The sequence below is a fragment of the Magnolia sinica genome, chromosome 15 (genome assembly GCF_029962835.1).
Source record: "Magnolia sinica isolate HGM2019 chromosome 15, MsV1, whole genome shotgun sequence".
Lineage (NCBI taxonomy): Eukaryota > Viridiplantae > Streptophyta > Magnoliopsida > Magnoliales > Magnoliaceae > Magnolia > Magnolia sinica.
The window spans coordinates 44,662,898-44,679,357 of NC_080587.1; the positions used below are offsets into that span (position 1 = coordinate 44,662,898).

The 16,460-nt window shown below is 38.5% G+C and overlaps 1 non-coding gene across 1 annotated transcript; it reads left to right on the forward strand.

Annotated features, from left to right (window-relative positions):
• The first annotated feature begins 13,006 nt into the window (after positions 1-13,006).
• LOC131228309 (small nucleolar RNA R71) lies at positions 13,007-13,113 on the forward strand. The gene has a single exon (XR_009162818.1). It is a non-coding gene; the product is annotated as a small nucleolar RNA R71 (small nucleolar RNA).
• The last annotated feature ends 3,347 nt before the right edge of the window (positions 13,114-16,460 follow it).

Genomic DNA, 16,460 nt, shown 5'->3' on the forward strand with positions numbered 1-16,460 from the left:
ATGAACATCAGAGTGTCATCTCCTTTTATCATTCTTAGGCCAGTGGTGGTCATTTTTCTTCTAAAAAGACCATGGCCAAAATTCTGCATTGCGGCTTTTACTAGCCCACGATGTTCAAAGATACTCATGAGTTTTGCAAAGCTTGTGAGCGTTGTCAGAAATTGGGAGGTTTGTCCCATCAAAATATAATGTCACTAAACCCAATTCTTATCATTGAGGCATTTGATTGCTGGGGCATTGATTTCATGGGGCCATTCCCCCAATCCTTTGGAAATATTTACATATTGTTGGCAGTAGACTATGTCATTAACAAGGTTGAAGCGATCTCAAGCTGGAACAATGATCATAAAATGATGATTAGATTCTTAAAAGAAAATATCCTTTCCCAGTTCAGAACGCATCAGGCCATCATTAGTGATGGAAGTACACACTTTTGTAATAGGCCATTTGAGAACTTAATGAAGAAATATGACATCTCTCATAAAGTGAGCACTCTATACCACCCGCAAACAAGCGAAAAAGCTAAGATTTTCAATAGAAAAATTAAACAAATTCTAGAAAAAATGGTTAACCTTGATAGTAAGGATTGGTCAATTCGCTTGATTGATGCCTTATGGGCTTACCGTACAACTTTTAAGAGCCCCATTGAAATGTCTCCCTTTAGACTCATCTATGGGAAAGCTTACCACTTACCTGTAGAGTTGGAGCATAGAGCCTACTGGGCTGTCAAAATTTTAAACTTTAATTTAGACAACACTAGCTCATTGCATAAACTTCAATTGAATGAACTCGAAGAAATCCAGAATGACGCTTATGAGAGCTCGAGAATTTACAAGGACAGGATGAAGGTGTTCCATGACAGGAACATCCTTTCGAAATCATTTATAACTGCTCAAAAAGTCCTTTTTCTACAATTCTCGGTTACATTTTTTTCTAGAAAAACTTCAATCTTGTTGGACCGACCCTTTCACTGTTACTAATGCCTATCCTCATGGGGCCATCGAGATAAAGAATATGACAAATGACAATATTTTCAAAGTGAATGGACATCGTCTCAAGGCATTTGTTGAAAAGTTTGATTCATAGGACACGTCCATTCCTCTGACTGATCCTGTGTACCAAGATTGACCTCCTACTCTAATGGATGTGTAGTTAGGTTTATTGCTTTCATAGGATTTAGGTTAGGATAGTTTGATTTCAGTTTGTTTAGTCTTCGTGCTAACCCGTTTACATTTTAAGAACTTTGGAAAAGCTTCAATTCTTCTTCTTCATGTATTATCTCCCCCATCACTTCCCATTTCTTTTTTGTTGTCTCATATGCATTGCATGCTCATATCTTTTACATTGAGGACAATGTAGGTTTTAGGTTGGGGGTGTGGATTAGGTAAACTAATCAGTGCTTTCTTAGTTTTGAGCAAATTTTGTGAAAATTTTCAAAATTTTAAGCTAAAAATATGTTTGGGAAATGATAATTTGCGGAATTAAGAATGCTTCGATTATGATGATAAGATAAGAGATTAAATTTAAAATTGTTGGAGTTTGATCAACTAAGTAAGACTATCACTTAAGTTCTTTCATTTAATCGATTAAGAAGAAGTTTGAATATCATGTTAATCTAAGTCACAAGACACGTTTAATTTGCTTTCTATGAATAGTACTATAATTTTTAATTGTTAGTGTTCACAACCCCAAGTGTAGGGTCGTGATGCAGTAATAATCTTGGTGAGACTGAGGTCGAATCCACAGGGACTGAACTTGTGTGTCTTCTGAAAGTAACTAGAACTAGAACTAGAAGAAGATGTGAATCTAAATCTGAATTAACTGAGACAGTAATTGTGATTAAAACAATTAAAACTAACAAATTCGAATGTGGTAACTAGGGTTTCCAAGGATCCACTTATAGCAATTAGGAGACTACCTTACTTGATTCAAGGACATAATTGGAATCAGAGTCCTATCCTATCCAATTGGTAAAAAGAGATTTGTCAGATCTCGGAACTTTTTATAGATATAAATATCAATGGATGAGAGTTGTGAGGATTCAGAAGTGATTCCATTACTTAACCATGCTTAGGAGACAAGGCAAACAATAGGATTTACCAATCCCACAACCAATCATAAGAAAATTATGAAGGTTAGGAAGGATTTCATCATCCTACCATGCCCAAGGGATGATGGTGAACAACAGGATTTCCAAATTTCACAATCTCAATTCAGGAAAAGAAGATATTTCAAGCTATCGTAGATCTATTGTAATTTGTCACAACAAATCATTAAAAACTAAAAATATTCCTTCATAATCAAACTAAAATCCAAGAGAGTTCAACAAAACATGAATCAAAACAAAGCAAATATCCTAATCACTCTACAAGCTTCACCTCTTAGCCCTAGCTAAGAAGTTCAACTAACCATAAACATGATTAAACTAAAATCTCTTAAGAAAAGCATAAAAAAACTAAGAAAAAGGAAGAAAAACTCTTGGCGACGGCTTCTCCATGCTGTTTCTCCACTCCTTAAACCTTAGATGATGCCTAGGGAAGCCCTGGGGACTTCTATTTATAATTGTGCATCACCTCCTTTCACACAGAGTTGGAAAATTTTGAAAACTGCCTTAAATTTATGCAATCCGCACAACATCTGCATAACCCATGACTGGTCAAGGATAGCCTTCAACTAGTCGAGGATGACAGGAATTAAGAGGAATTTGTCTTTGGAGTTCGAGTCGAAGGAGATAGATTTTTAGGGTTCCTTTTCTTCACTTCAAGTCTTCAATGCTCTTTATTCCTCACTTGATTTTCTTGGATCTTTAGTATGTGAATTCTTCATTTTTGGTATTCTAGGATCCATCCTTTGCTTGGTAATATTTGAGTGTTAAATCCATACTTTTAGCATCCTTTTCAATCCAAGCTCTTAAATTCACTTTACAATACAAACATAATTAAAATAGAACATTAAGCAGCATCATGTTCATAAAACCAAGATATAAATGGAGAAAAATATGTAATATTTGACACTCAACATGTCACGCCCCAAACTCGGAAACCGGGCTCACAAAATTCCCGATCGCCGAATCCGGCGCCGACAGCCTCCGTAGAACCCCATTTTCGGGTCCCGGCACCCATTCACCAGGTTCCGATCCTGGGATACTACAAGGAGGATTTCAAGTCATCAGTCTGATTCATAATGAGCATAACAAAAGTATAACCCACAAACAATAACCACAAGAACACCACCACAAAATCCACTATGATCAAAAACTTTTTAGTACAATGCGACTGAAAGGGGAAAATACAATGTAATAAAAGAAACAAAACTCCAGAAGCTCGGCTGCACGCTCCAACTACAGCGAGACTATGGCTGCGACTGCGTCCTGGCGTCACCTGCACGCATCAATCGTGCATAAGCTTATGGAAAGCTTAGAGGGTGGTGTAAGTGTGTGCGCAATATAAATGTGCTCAAAATGCAAGGTCAGAGTGATGCGGAATTATGGTGATGAGCACATGAATGCAATCAGCCGTACCAAGGCTATGCGGTGTAAGATATGAATGCTATCGGCCATAACACAGCCATGCGATGCGAGATGCAACTCAAGCATGCCAATCCTCATCATGTATCAGTACAGTTCTCATTCTGGATAATCACCGGGGTTCAATACACTCCAAATGGCACTGTCGCTCTCCTAGCCGCACAGTCCAAGTGAGCGTAAGAAACCTCACTATCCGCCTGACCAATAGTCTGCCAATACCTATCCGGCACGTCGATAGCGGACCCATTCGCGAGCTGGTCAAACTCAGCCTAGTATTGCCCCCTACCCTCGGGCGAGTAAGGCCACACCCCTTTCCAACCGACCACGACACAGTGGGAGACGCGGCCTCCTGGTATTCGGCCCTCATGCGCTCATATATCCACTCGGTCTCGACGTTGGAGTCATCCTCTGGTACCATCGGGTTTAGGGATTTTCACCCAGGGACATCTATGGCGCCCGTATGCTAGAACCAAGTATTTTCGGTATCCAATCCTGCCATCCACGATGTCGCTAGGGCATATAGTGACTACAATCACACAAATGCAAGTGCATGAATCACACTCTCAGTCATGCAACAGTCTCGCGTGTACCATGCACTTATATGGGGTAACTCCGCCTATCAGGGAGCCCATAAACAGTCGGCCCGAAGGCATATGCTATGATTGGTCACTCCTCATATCAGGCATACATATGGTGCGAATGATCATGAATCATGGATCTATACTAAACATGTATAAAGAGATGGGCTTTAGGTATAATGGAGATGGCCCTAGACGGCCTACTTACCATAATTATGGGCCTATCAGTGGGCCTTAGGGAGAGCTATAATGCGGACATTTAACCAACATTATCAATGTGGACGTCAAACCAACATCGCTCCCAAGGAATGGCCTTCCATGAATCACATATTGTAATGGACCTATTTACATCTTATTGGGCCTCGTCCCCATGGCCTTAGGTTCATTAAGTGGGCTGCCTCATATGGGCCTTATATAAGTCAAGTGGGCCGCATCAATGGCCTCATGTACATTGCAATGGGTCATACTCCATGGGCCTTTGAAAACATCACAATGGGTCTCATAACATGGGCCTTAATATATCAGAGTGGGCCTCGACAACGGGCCACCAATACGTCGAATGGGCCTAATCTCATGGGCCTTATATATATATCAAGGTGGGCCTCCCCAACGGCCAGAAATACATCAATATGGCTCCATCACATGGGCCTAGGGCCCACCATAATATTTATTTGAAATCCAACCTATTCATAAGGTCACTTGGACCTTGGGTACGACCCACTGAAATGTTTATTTGAAATTCAACTTATTCATAAGGTCACGGGACCAGGGGGCCCACCAGGATGCTTATTTGCCATGCAACCCGTGGATAGGGTCACATGGGCCTAGCCCACGGTAATATTTATTTGCCAGCCAACCTGTTTGTAAGGTCACGTGGACCTGGGGGTCCACTGTAATGTGATTTGCAAATCCAGTCCACCCATCATGTGTGTCTCACCTGGTTGACCATCCAAACCAAGTTTCAACCGCATCCAAATTTCAGGTCGGCCCCACCAAATAATTTTATATGTTTTAGGCATATATTCACATGATTTTTGGATGGTGTGGCCCACTTGAGATCAGTATACGGCCGATTTTTGGGGACAGACCATAATCAAAGGGGACCCATCAAATGCTCGGTGTTGATGATCGAAACTCATCACCGTGGGGGCCCACAGCTGGAGCCGTGAGGCCCCAGCGACCGTCCGCTCGTCACTGCAGCTGCTGCTTTAAAACCTGTTGGTAAGGTCATTGGACTTTGGGAAACTGGGGCCCACCGAAATGTTGTTCACAAATCCAGCCCATTCATTGTGTGTGTCCCACAATTTTAAGGGTCCAAATCAAGTTTCATTTGCATCCAAAACTCAGGTAGGCCCCACCAACGATTTTATATATTTTAGGCATGACTTTACATGATTTTAAATGATGTGGCCCACCGGAGTTCCATATACAGCTGAATTTTGGCGTGGACGGCTGAACTATGGGGACCCATCAAATGTACGGTTTGGATGGGAGAAATGCATCAAGGTGGGGCCCACAGCTGGGGTCGTGAGCCCCAGCCAATCCGTTCGTCAGCAGCCAGCGCCCTTCTCCTTTCCTTTTTGTTTTTTTTTTTTTTTTTTTTTTTTTGAAAAGCAATTTTTTTGCAGATTTTCATAGTTGGGGCCCGCATCCACTAGATCCACTCGAGCCATGGGTCTCTGTGGCTTGATACAAGCCCATAGAGTCCAATATTGAGCTATTTTTGATATACAGAGGCGTCAGGGAATAAACTGAAGGTAGGAACACTGTTTCCTATGGTATGGCCCGCCAAGGAAGGGGATCAACTTCATTTTTCGGCTCAACGCCTAAAATGAGATGGGAAACAACATGGACGGCTTGGATTTTACATATACATCAAGGTGGGGCCTGCATGTGTGGCCCACCACTCCCTTCTCTCTCTTTTTTTTTTATAAGGTACTGTTTGCAACGTCCAGCGTCCAGGGACGCTGGACGATTTACAACTCTCATCTCATTGTGGTGGGTCCCACGTGACATGGCCCACCACTATATATGCATATACTTATAATATATCTTATATTATATATGTAAAATACATATTATATTATATATATTATATAAAATATACACATATAAATATATACATATATATACATATATATATATATAAAGATGCATTGGACCCATCCAAACAGTGGATGGTGTGGATCATCACCTGTAATAGAGTGGGCCACACCGTCTGATGTAGATGGACGGAGTAGATGTAACACATATTGGTGGGATCCATACCATTATAAAGAAAGAGAGAAAGAAAGAGATAGAGAGAGACATACGGTGTGATAGAGGAACCCCGCCACTATGAGCCCTCTTGATTAAATCACATACATCCAAATGGGTCCCACCAACAAGTGGGCCCAAAAATTTAAAATAATGGAAAATCACCCACCTTATCTTCCTTCTCCTTGCTCCCTTGGACTCCTTAGCTCCTTACCTTCACTTTTAATGGAGGTTGATGAAAGATGAATGGTTGAGATTGGAGATGAGAGGGTGTAGATGGAAGATGGAAGGTGGACCACACTTGAGAGGGAGAGAAAGCTTGGACGTGTGGGGGGTTGAGTTGCTTGGGAGAGATATGAGAAATGAGAGAGAGAAAGAAGATATGGATGGGTGAGGTGAGGTGATGGAGTGATGGGTTGGGTTGAAAAATTGTAAAGGTGTATGGTTGTTGTTGAAATTTGGAAAAGAGGAGTGGTGAGGTGGAAAGAATGGTGGACTTTTGGAAAAAGAGGGAATGGGTGTAGTACTTGATGTATGGGATGCATTTATGGTTAATTGATGGGACTAATTGTGTAGAGATTCCCTCGAAATCCGCAACGCGCGGTGTTTCTTCGGAATAAACGCTGATCGGCATCTTCTTACCTGGGTATCGGTTCGGTGCGCAAGTCATGGCGTTGGAACCGCGGCGACGACGCGGTCGCTATGATACAACTTTCGGATTAAGCCAACGTCGGTGCGCAGGACCTGGCTTAGGATCATGCGTAAACACCGAATGATGTGCGAAGGTTGCTGGAATTTGACCGAAAGGACCGCGGAAGCTAACGGAATGGTACGGATTAGGACACGGGTCTTACACAACACAATCCCCAACCAACATTTTTCTAGTCCCGAGCAAAACATGCGAAAGATATTTTGAAAACCACTGTATAATTTCTATAAGCGCAAGCGGTTTTGAAGACAATCCATTCCATAGAAATATAGGTTACATTAGTGTTGAGCAGTATTTCCTTGTAAAGTCTAGCACACAGTAAATCTCATAGTCAAGTTCAAAGCATTAATACTTTAATTAGAAGAATTCTAAACATTGAGTTCCATGGGTGCGTAGTGAAGTCTAGACTTATCACAATCAAAGGTCCAATTCTTCATTTCTATGATAACATTGATAATCAGAAGAGCATTCAAGACAACCAAAAACTAAACCAAAACTTACCTTACAGTTCATCTTTTCATTCATTTTTATTTTTCTAGCTTTTGATTTTTCCATCGATGACTTTCACATTATGTCAACCTTTTTAAAGATCTTTAATAGGTAGTCATTTTCGATGACAATTATTTTTTAGCTGGCTATTACCTTTTTTTTTTTCATTCAAACATGATGAAAAAATTTCCTAGGTTGGTTTCTTCCATGCTTAATAATCACCAAATTAACACTTCAATATCAAATTGAAGCACTAATGCGAAAGCTAGATGTGACATGTGAAATCATGACTCAATCAATGTTTGAAACTTCTAATCATGGATTAATAATTCGAACTTAATTTTAGGATCTTCCAAGTGACTAAAATCTAAGAGGCATAAAGCATCAATATTAAGCATCTTATAATTCTAATTCATGGATTAACTTCAAAATCACTTGAATTCACAAAATTTCTAAAATTTTTCAAAATTTTTTTCACAAATTTGCTCAAAAACTAAGGAAATAACTGATTAGCCTGCCTAATCCATACTCCCCAACCTAAAATCTACATTTTCCTCAGTGTAAAAGAGATAAGCATATAATGCACATGAGGCAACGAAAAGAAAAGGAGTAGTGATGGAAAGGTAGTAGCTGAAGGAGGAAGTTTGAGGCTTTAACACGGATCTCAGTATAAAATGGGTTAGTACACAAACTAAACACTAAAAAAAATTATCCTATTCCTAAATCCTATGAAAGCAGTAAACCTAACTACACCTCCATCAAACTAGGAGATCAATCCTAGTAGAAAGGATCAGTCAGAGGTATGGACATGTCCTCTGAATCAAATTTCTCAACAAATGGCTTTAAACGGTGTCCATTCACTTTGAAAGCATTGTCATTTGTTGGATTTACTATCTTGACGGCCCTATGAGGATAAACATTAGTGACAGTGAAAGGGCTGGTCCAACGAGATTGGAGTTTACCCGGAAAAAGGTGTAACCGAGAATTATACAAAAGGACTTTTTGGCCAGTCAAGAATGATTTATGAAGGATGTTCTTGTCATAAAACACCTTCATCCTGTCCTTGTAAATTCTCAAGTTCTCGTAAGAATCATTCCGGATTTCCTCGAGTTCATTCAACTGAAGTTTGCATAGCGAGCCAACGTTATCCATATTAAAGTTCAAATTTTTGATAGCCCAGTAGACTCTATGTTCCAACTCCACAGGTAAATGACAAGCTTTCCCATAGACAATTCTAAAGGGAGACATTCTAATGGGAGTCTTAAAGGTAGTACGGTAAGCCCATAAAGCATCCGTCAAGCGAATTAACCAATCTTTATGGTCAGGGTTAACCGTTTTCTCCAAAATGTGTTTAATTTCTCTGTTGAAAATTTCAGCTTGACCACTTGTCTGTGGGTAGTATGGAGTGCTCGCTTTGTGAGAAATGCCATATTTCTTCATTAAATTCTCAAATGGCCTATTAAAGAAGTGTGAACCTCCATCACTAATGATGGCTCGAGGCGTTCCAAACCGGGAATGGATGTTTTCTTTTAAAAATCTAATGATCGTTCGATTGTCATTGTTCCGGCATGGAATTGCTTCAACCCATTTAGTGACATAGTCTACTGTTAGCAGAATGTATAAATTCTGAAAGGATTAGGGGAATAGTACCATGAAATCGATGCCCCAACAATCAAATGCTTTAATGATCAAAATGAGGTTCAGAGGCATCATGTTTCAATGAGACAATGCTCTCAACTTCTGACAACACTCGTAAGCTTTGCAAAACTCATGAGTGTCCTTGAGCATAGTGGGCCAGTAGAAGTCACACTGTAGAATCTTGGTCGTGGTCTTTTTAGCAGAAAAGTGATCACCATAGGCCTGAGAGTGATAGAATGAGATGACACTTTGGTGTTCATTGTCTAGCACACATCTCCTTAATATTTGGTCTGGGTAATATTTAAACAAATATGGATCATCCCATAAAAACTTACAAACCTTGGCGAAGAATTTTTTTCTTATCTCGCGCAGTCCAATGTGTCGACGTGAAACCTGTAGCAAGATAATTAGCAATATCAGCAAACTAAGGTGAATGTGAGACTTTGAACAATTGTTCATTAGGGAACATGTCATTTATATATGTCGTCTCAAGGGAATCAAAGAGATGAAGGTAGGAAAGATGGTCAGCCACTATGTTCTCTACTCCCTTTTTATCTTTTATTTCCAAATCAAATTCTTAGAGTAGGAGGATCCATCTTATCAGGTGAGGCTTAACATCATTCTTAGAAAGAAGATACTTGAGCGCCGCATGATCTATGTAAATTATGATCTTAGATCTGATCAAGTAGGACTTAAATTTGTCTAAAGTGAATACTACAACTAAGAGTTCCTTTTCCATAGTCGAGTAGGTCACTTTGGCATGATTTAGAGTTATAATTGCATAATGAAAAATGTAGGGCTTCTTTTCTTTTCTCTGGCCTAAAACTGCCCTAAGAGCATAGTCAGACGCATCGCATATAAGTTCAAAAGGAAGGCTCCAGTCGGGTGGCTACATGATAGGCGCAGTGGTTAACATGCCCTTGAGCTTAATAAAAGCTTCTTGGTATTATCCGGTCCACTCGTATGGTGCATCCTTTTGAAGTAAATTACATAAAAGACGAGAGAGGTGAGTAAAGTCCTTTATGAATCTCCTGTAAAAATTAGCGTGTCCTAAGAAGGATCGCACGTCTCATATTTTCTTGGGTGAAGGTAAGTTAGAGATAAGATCAATCTTAGCCTTATCTACCTGAATTCTCTTGGACGATATGATATGTCAAGAATAATTCCCTTATAAACCATAAAATGACACTTCTCCCAATTTAGTACCAAATTCTTTTCCTCACATCGCTTCAGCACACATTTAAGATTCTCTAAACAATCACTGAAGGATGGACCAAAGACAGAGAAGTCATCCATGAAGACCTCTAAATATTGCCCCACCATGTCAGAAAAATACTCATCATACATCGCTGAAAAGTGGCATAGGCATTACACAGTTCGAATAGCATCCTTCGGTAAGCAAATGTGTCAAAGGGACATGTGAATATGGTATTTTCCTGATCTTCAGGGGCGATTTCTATCTACTTATAGCCTGAATACCCATCAAGGAAACAATAGTACAAGTGACCAGCTAGCCTTTCTAAGATTTGATCAATGAAGGGCAAAGGGAAGTGGTCCTTCCTTATAATAATATTCAATTTCCTATAGTCAATGTGCATTCTCCAACCAGTAATAACTCTGGTTGGCACGAGTTTATTGTTGGCATTGGCTACGATGGTAATTCCGAACTTCTTAGGAACCACCTAAGTTGGACTCACCCGTTGACTACCGGATATAGGGTATATGATACCCACATCCAATAGCTTAAGAACCTTGGCCTTAATCACTTCCTTCATGTTTAGATTTAATCTATGTTGTGGTTACCAGGAGGTCTTCGCATTATCCTCAAGATGAATGCGATGAGTACAAATCAAAGGAACCATCCAAGAGCTCCCTTGTGCTCAATGAGTGTAGAGATGATCATACTCTCTTCTTCTTGCCTGAGGTGGGAAGAAATCACCACTGCGTATGTCTCATCTTGACCTAAATAGACATATTTCAAATCAGAGGGCAAAGGTTTTAGGTCAAGCTTTAGTGCCTTGAGGTTAGACGGTAGAGGGTTTACATCAGTTTGGGGCATTTCTTCAAATTATGGCCTCCACCAGTTAACTTCAAGTACTGGCACGGTATCCAACATGGTCCCCATCTCCCTAATCATGTCATCATCAAAATCATGGGAGGGGGCCATGCACGTCTCTAGAGGGTTAGAGGTTAAGGTCAGAAGTGCTTTATCTTCTACAAAAGAATCAATCAGGTTAATATTGTGAGGATCGTCTTCATCCTCTAACTACTTTCTTATGTTAAAAAAGATATTTAACTCCAATGTCATATTTCCGAAAGACATACTCATGACTCCATTCCTACAATTAATGATAGCGTTTGAAGTGGCAAGGAATGGGAAACTAAGAATGATGGGAATTTGAGTGCTTATGTCCACGGTGGGTTTAATATTCAAGAGGATAAAATCTACCGGATAGTAGAATTTATCAACCTGGACCAACACATTCTCAGTTATCCCTCTTAGTATACGGACTGAGGGATCAACAAGTTGTAACATGGTCTTAGCGGATTTTAATTCACCTAGACCTAGTTACTTGTAGATCGAGTATGTGATCAGATTTACGCTCGTTCCTAAGTCAAGAAGTGCGTGCTTAATCCGATAGTTCCCAATTACACAAGCGATGGTTGGGCTACTAAGATCTTTGTACTTTTGTGGCACATCCTGCTTTAGGATGGCACTCACTTTTTCAATTAAAAAGATTTTCTTTTAAATATTTTTCTATCTTTTGGTCGTGCACAAGTCTTTCAAAAATTTGGCATTGAAGGTATTTGTTTTACAGCATCAAGTAGAGGAATATTGACCTTCACTTGTTTCAACACCTCTAAAATATCCTGAGAGTTGGAGAGAAGTTTTGGTAGAATCAATCATTGGGGGAATGGTGCAATCAGCTTGCCTTGAAGTTTTGGTTCTAACTCTTGTGGAGTTTTGCTAGGTCTATCAGTTTCATCTACTTCTGGGTCCTTAAACTTCTTAGCGCTTACCAGAATATATTTGTCAATTATCTTCCCACTCCTAAGAGTGGTGATAAACTTAGCTTGCTCAATTTGATTTGAAGAGCTTGGATCACTTATTTCGTATTGCAGTTTAAGATTGGGGAAAGGGTGAGCAGGAAGCATCCCTTTTTCTATAACCGTAACACGTGAATCCATCTTTTGCATAAATTTAGTAAGTTCTCATATTGCTTGAGTAAGCTCCTAAGTTTGTGTGAAATTTTGAACCGGTTTTTCTTGAGGTTTTCCTTGATTTGGAATTTGATTAAAGAAACCTTGAGGGGTAGCAGTTTGTTCATTCCTCCAATTGAAGTTTGGATGATTTCACCAACAAGGATTATACGTATTGGAGGTAGGTCCATTGAAAGGCCTTTAGTAATTATTCACGATATTGGATTTCTCATTCAATACCTCTTAAAAGGTAGGTATTGTTGGACAATTTTTAGTTGTGTGAATGTTACAAGCACAAATACCGCAAATAATTTCCTTAGTCTTATCCTTGTTTAGTTCTATGGCCTCAAATTTCCTTATGAGATTAGATACTTTAACATTGATATCATCATCCTTTTTCAGAAGGTATAATCTGCCCCTCTCCTTTGATTGAGTGTGCTTAGAAGTAGTGCTTGATTTTGGGGAGGTGTCCCATGATTGTGTGTTTTCAACAAGTCTGTCCAAGTAGTCTCACACATCATTGGCATTTTTATTTATGAATTCCCCATTGCTTGGTGCATGGAAGATGTTAGTCCATCATAGAAAACGTGCGTAATGCATCATGTTTCAAATCCGTGTTGTGGGCATGAACTAACAAGATCCTTGCACCGCTCCCAACATTGGAAGAATGTTTCATCCTCTTTTTGAGCGAAGTTCATGATTAACTTTCTGAGGGTGTTCATTTTATGATATGAAAAATTTTTCTTTATGAATTCCCTTATCATGTCATTCTATGTGCCAATAGATTGGGGACGTAGTGAATGCAACCACGTCTTAGCTTTCTCTTTCGAAGAAAAGGGAAAGACTTTTAGTCTGACAGTGTCCTCAGACACTTTAGGAAAATTTAAAGTGGCTACAATCTTGTCAAATTCTTTCAAGTGCAGATATGGACTTTCAAATTCTAATCCATGGAATTTTGGAAGGAGTTGGATCACCCCTAGTTTAATATCTATATGTCCCGTATTTTCTGGAAAAACCATGCATGAGGGCGTGCTCACCCCTGCCAGTTATAAATAGTCTCGCAAAGTACGAGGTGGGGGTGCTTGATGCACCTCATTCTCATCCTGGACTTCCTTAACCCGAGGTTGAGGTTGTCTTCCGGTTGATTGACTGGTTGATTGGAAGCCATCACTTCAATTGACTTTGAGGATCTCGAGTGGTGTCCAATCCTGTGATGGATAGATAACCCTTCAACCAATCCTCCTTCACTTAAAAGACGTTGAGTGTTGTCACGGACCCACCTGGGTATGAAACACTCTCAACCCTTAATTTCAGACTCTAACAAAAACCTAAAAGAAAGAAGGAAAATAGAGATTTAGAAATAGAAAGAGAGGGAATTAGAAAGAAGTTATCAAATTAGAAGTTCCTAAATTAAGATCTTGTAAAACAAAACAAAACAAGTCAGTTTCTAAAAACAGAAATTCTAAAATTAAAAAGTTTCTAAAAATAAAAATAGAAAGATGAGTTAGTTTATAAAATAAAACAGAAAAATCCTAATCTTAAAACTAGAAAAAAAAATCCTAATCTTAATCTAATTTCAAAACTAGTTAATCTCAGAAAAAGGCAACTGTTAGTCCCTGGCAACGGCGCTAAAAATTTGTTCACAACGCCAAGTGTAGGGTCACGATGCAGTAATAATCTCGGTGAGACCGAGGTCGAATCCATAGGGATTAAACTTGTGTGTCTTCTAAAAGTAACTAGAACTAGAACTAGAAGAAAATGTGAATCTAAATCTGAATTAATTGAGAGAGTAATTGTGATTAAAGTTATTAAAACTAACAAATTCAAAGGTGGTAACTAGGGTTTCTAAGGATCCACTTGTAGCAATGGGGAGACTACCTTACTTGACTCAAGGACACAACTGAAATCAGAGTCCTATCTTATCCAATTGGTAGAAAGAGATTTTTTAGATCTCTGAACTTCTCATGGATCTAATCATCAGTGGATGAGAGTTGTGAGGATTCTGAAGTGATTCCATCACCTAACCATGCCCAAGAGACAAGGCAAACAACAAGATTTACCAATCCCACAAACAATCATAAGAGAATTGTGAAGGTTAGGAAGGATTCCATCATCCTACCATGCCCAAGGGAGGATGGTGAATAATAAGATTTTCTAATTTCATAATCTCAATTTAGGAAAAGAAGATATTTCAAGCTATCACAGATCTATTATAATTTGTCACAACAAACCATTAAAAACTAAAAATATTCCTTCATAATCAAATTAGAATCCAAGAGAGTTCAACAAAACATGAATCAAAACAAAGCAAACATCCCAATCATACTACAAGCTTCACCTCTTAGCCCTAGCTAAGAGGTTTAGCCAACCATAGACATGATTGAACTAAAATCCCTTAAGAAAAGTATAAAAACAACTAAGTAAAAAGAAGAAAAACTCTTAGTGATAGCTTCTCTATGCTTTTTCTCCACTCCTCAAACCCTAGATGATGCCTAGGGATGCCCTGGGAACTTCTATTTATAGTTATGCATCACCTCCTTTTGCACTGAGTTGGAAAATTTCGAAAACCACCTTAAATTTACTCAATCCACGCAACATCTGCATAACCCTCGACTGGTCGAGGGTCACCTTCGACTAGTCGAGGATATCCTTCGACTGGTCAAGGATGATAGGAATTAAGAGAATTTTGTCATTGGAGTTCGAATCGAGGAATCTTCAACTAGTCGAGGGACTAGTCGAAGGAGTTAGATTTTTAGGGTTCATTTTCTTCTCTTCAAGTCTTAAATGCTCTTTATTCCTCACTTGGTTTTCTTGGATCCTTGGTATGTGAATTCTTTATTTTTGGTCTTCTACGATTAATCTTTTGCTTGGTAATTCTTAAGCGTTAAATCCATACTTTCAACATCCTTTTCAATCCAAGCTCTTAAATTCACCTTGCAACACAAATATAATTAAAATAGAACATTAAGCAGCATCATGTTCATAAAATCAAGATATAAATGGGGGAAAATATGTAATATTTGACACTCAACAGTTAGTATGTATATCATTGAAAGATATTGAGAATTAAGTCTGGAAAATTTTATCCACCTAAAAAAGATGAAAAGAACGAGTTAAAAAAACAGAGAGATCGACAAAAAGGTCATGTATGATGAAAAGTCTAGAAAAGAATGAAATGTCTAAAAAGAATGAATAAATAAAATAGACCGTCAATATAAAATTAAAAATTGAAAAAGAAGGAAAATGTGATGAGTTTGGAATCAGTACTTAATTATTCAATAAAACTTGAGGTAATGAGCATGGCTAACATTATGAAATAGTAATATATTATGGAAAGTAAATAGAATTCACTAAGTACATTAGAAAATTTTGATATATGAACTTATATTCTTAAATGATTGATAAAGAAACTTTTTGATTGATTGCTCGTGTGATTCGACTCTAAGTTTTCAAAATTGTACTCTCTCTTCTTCAGATTGTATTCATTTGTACTTGATTGCACAAAAGATTATTTTCTGAAAGTGATTTGAACATTGAAGATTGAGGATCACTTCATGTATGTTTTGCTCAAGATTAGCAAAATGCTGGTTGGGGGGGTGTATTGAGTGTGAAATATTGTATATTTTTCCCTATTTATACTTTATTTTTATAAACATGATAGTGCTTAATTAATTTAATTATACATGTTTTTATGTATGAGGTGATTTGGAGAGCTTAAGGTAAAATTGATACCAAAAGGAAGATTGATGCTTAAAAGATTACTAAATAAATATTTGGAGATTTGGAAGTTATTAATGAAGAATTCATATGCCGAAGATCTAAGAAAATCAAGTGAGAAATGAAGAAAATCAATGATTTGAAGTGAAGAAAATGAATCCTGAAACTGTCCTGAAAACAAACATATTCCTGAAATTGTCCTGCAAAATCATATTTTGAAACTCTGAGTCTGTTTTGGAAAACTGCGTAAAGTGCGTAAATTTGAGGTGGTTTCTAGATTTTTCCAATTCAGAGCAAAAGTTAGAGTTCCACAACTATAAATATGACTCCCTAAGATGATCCAAAG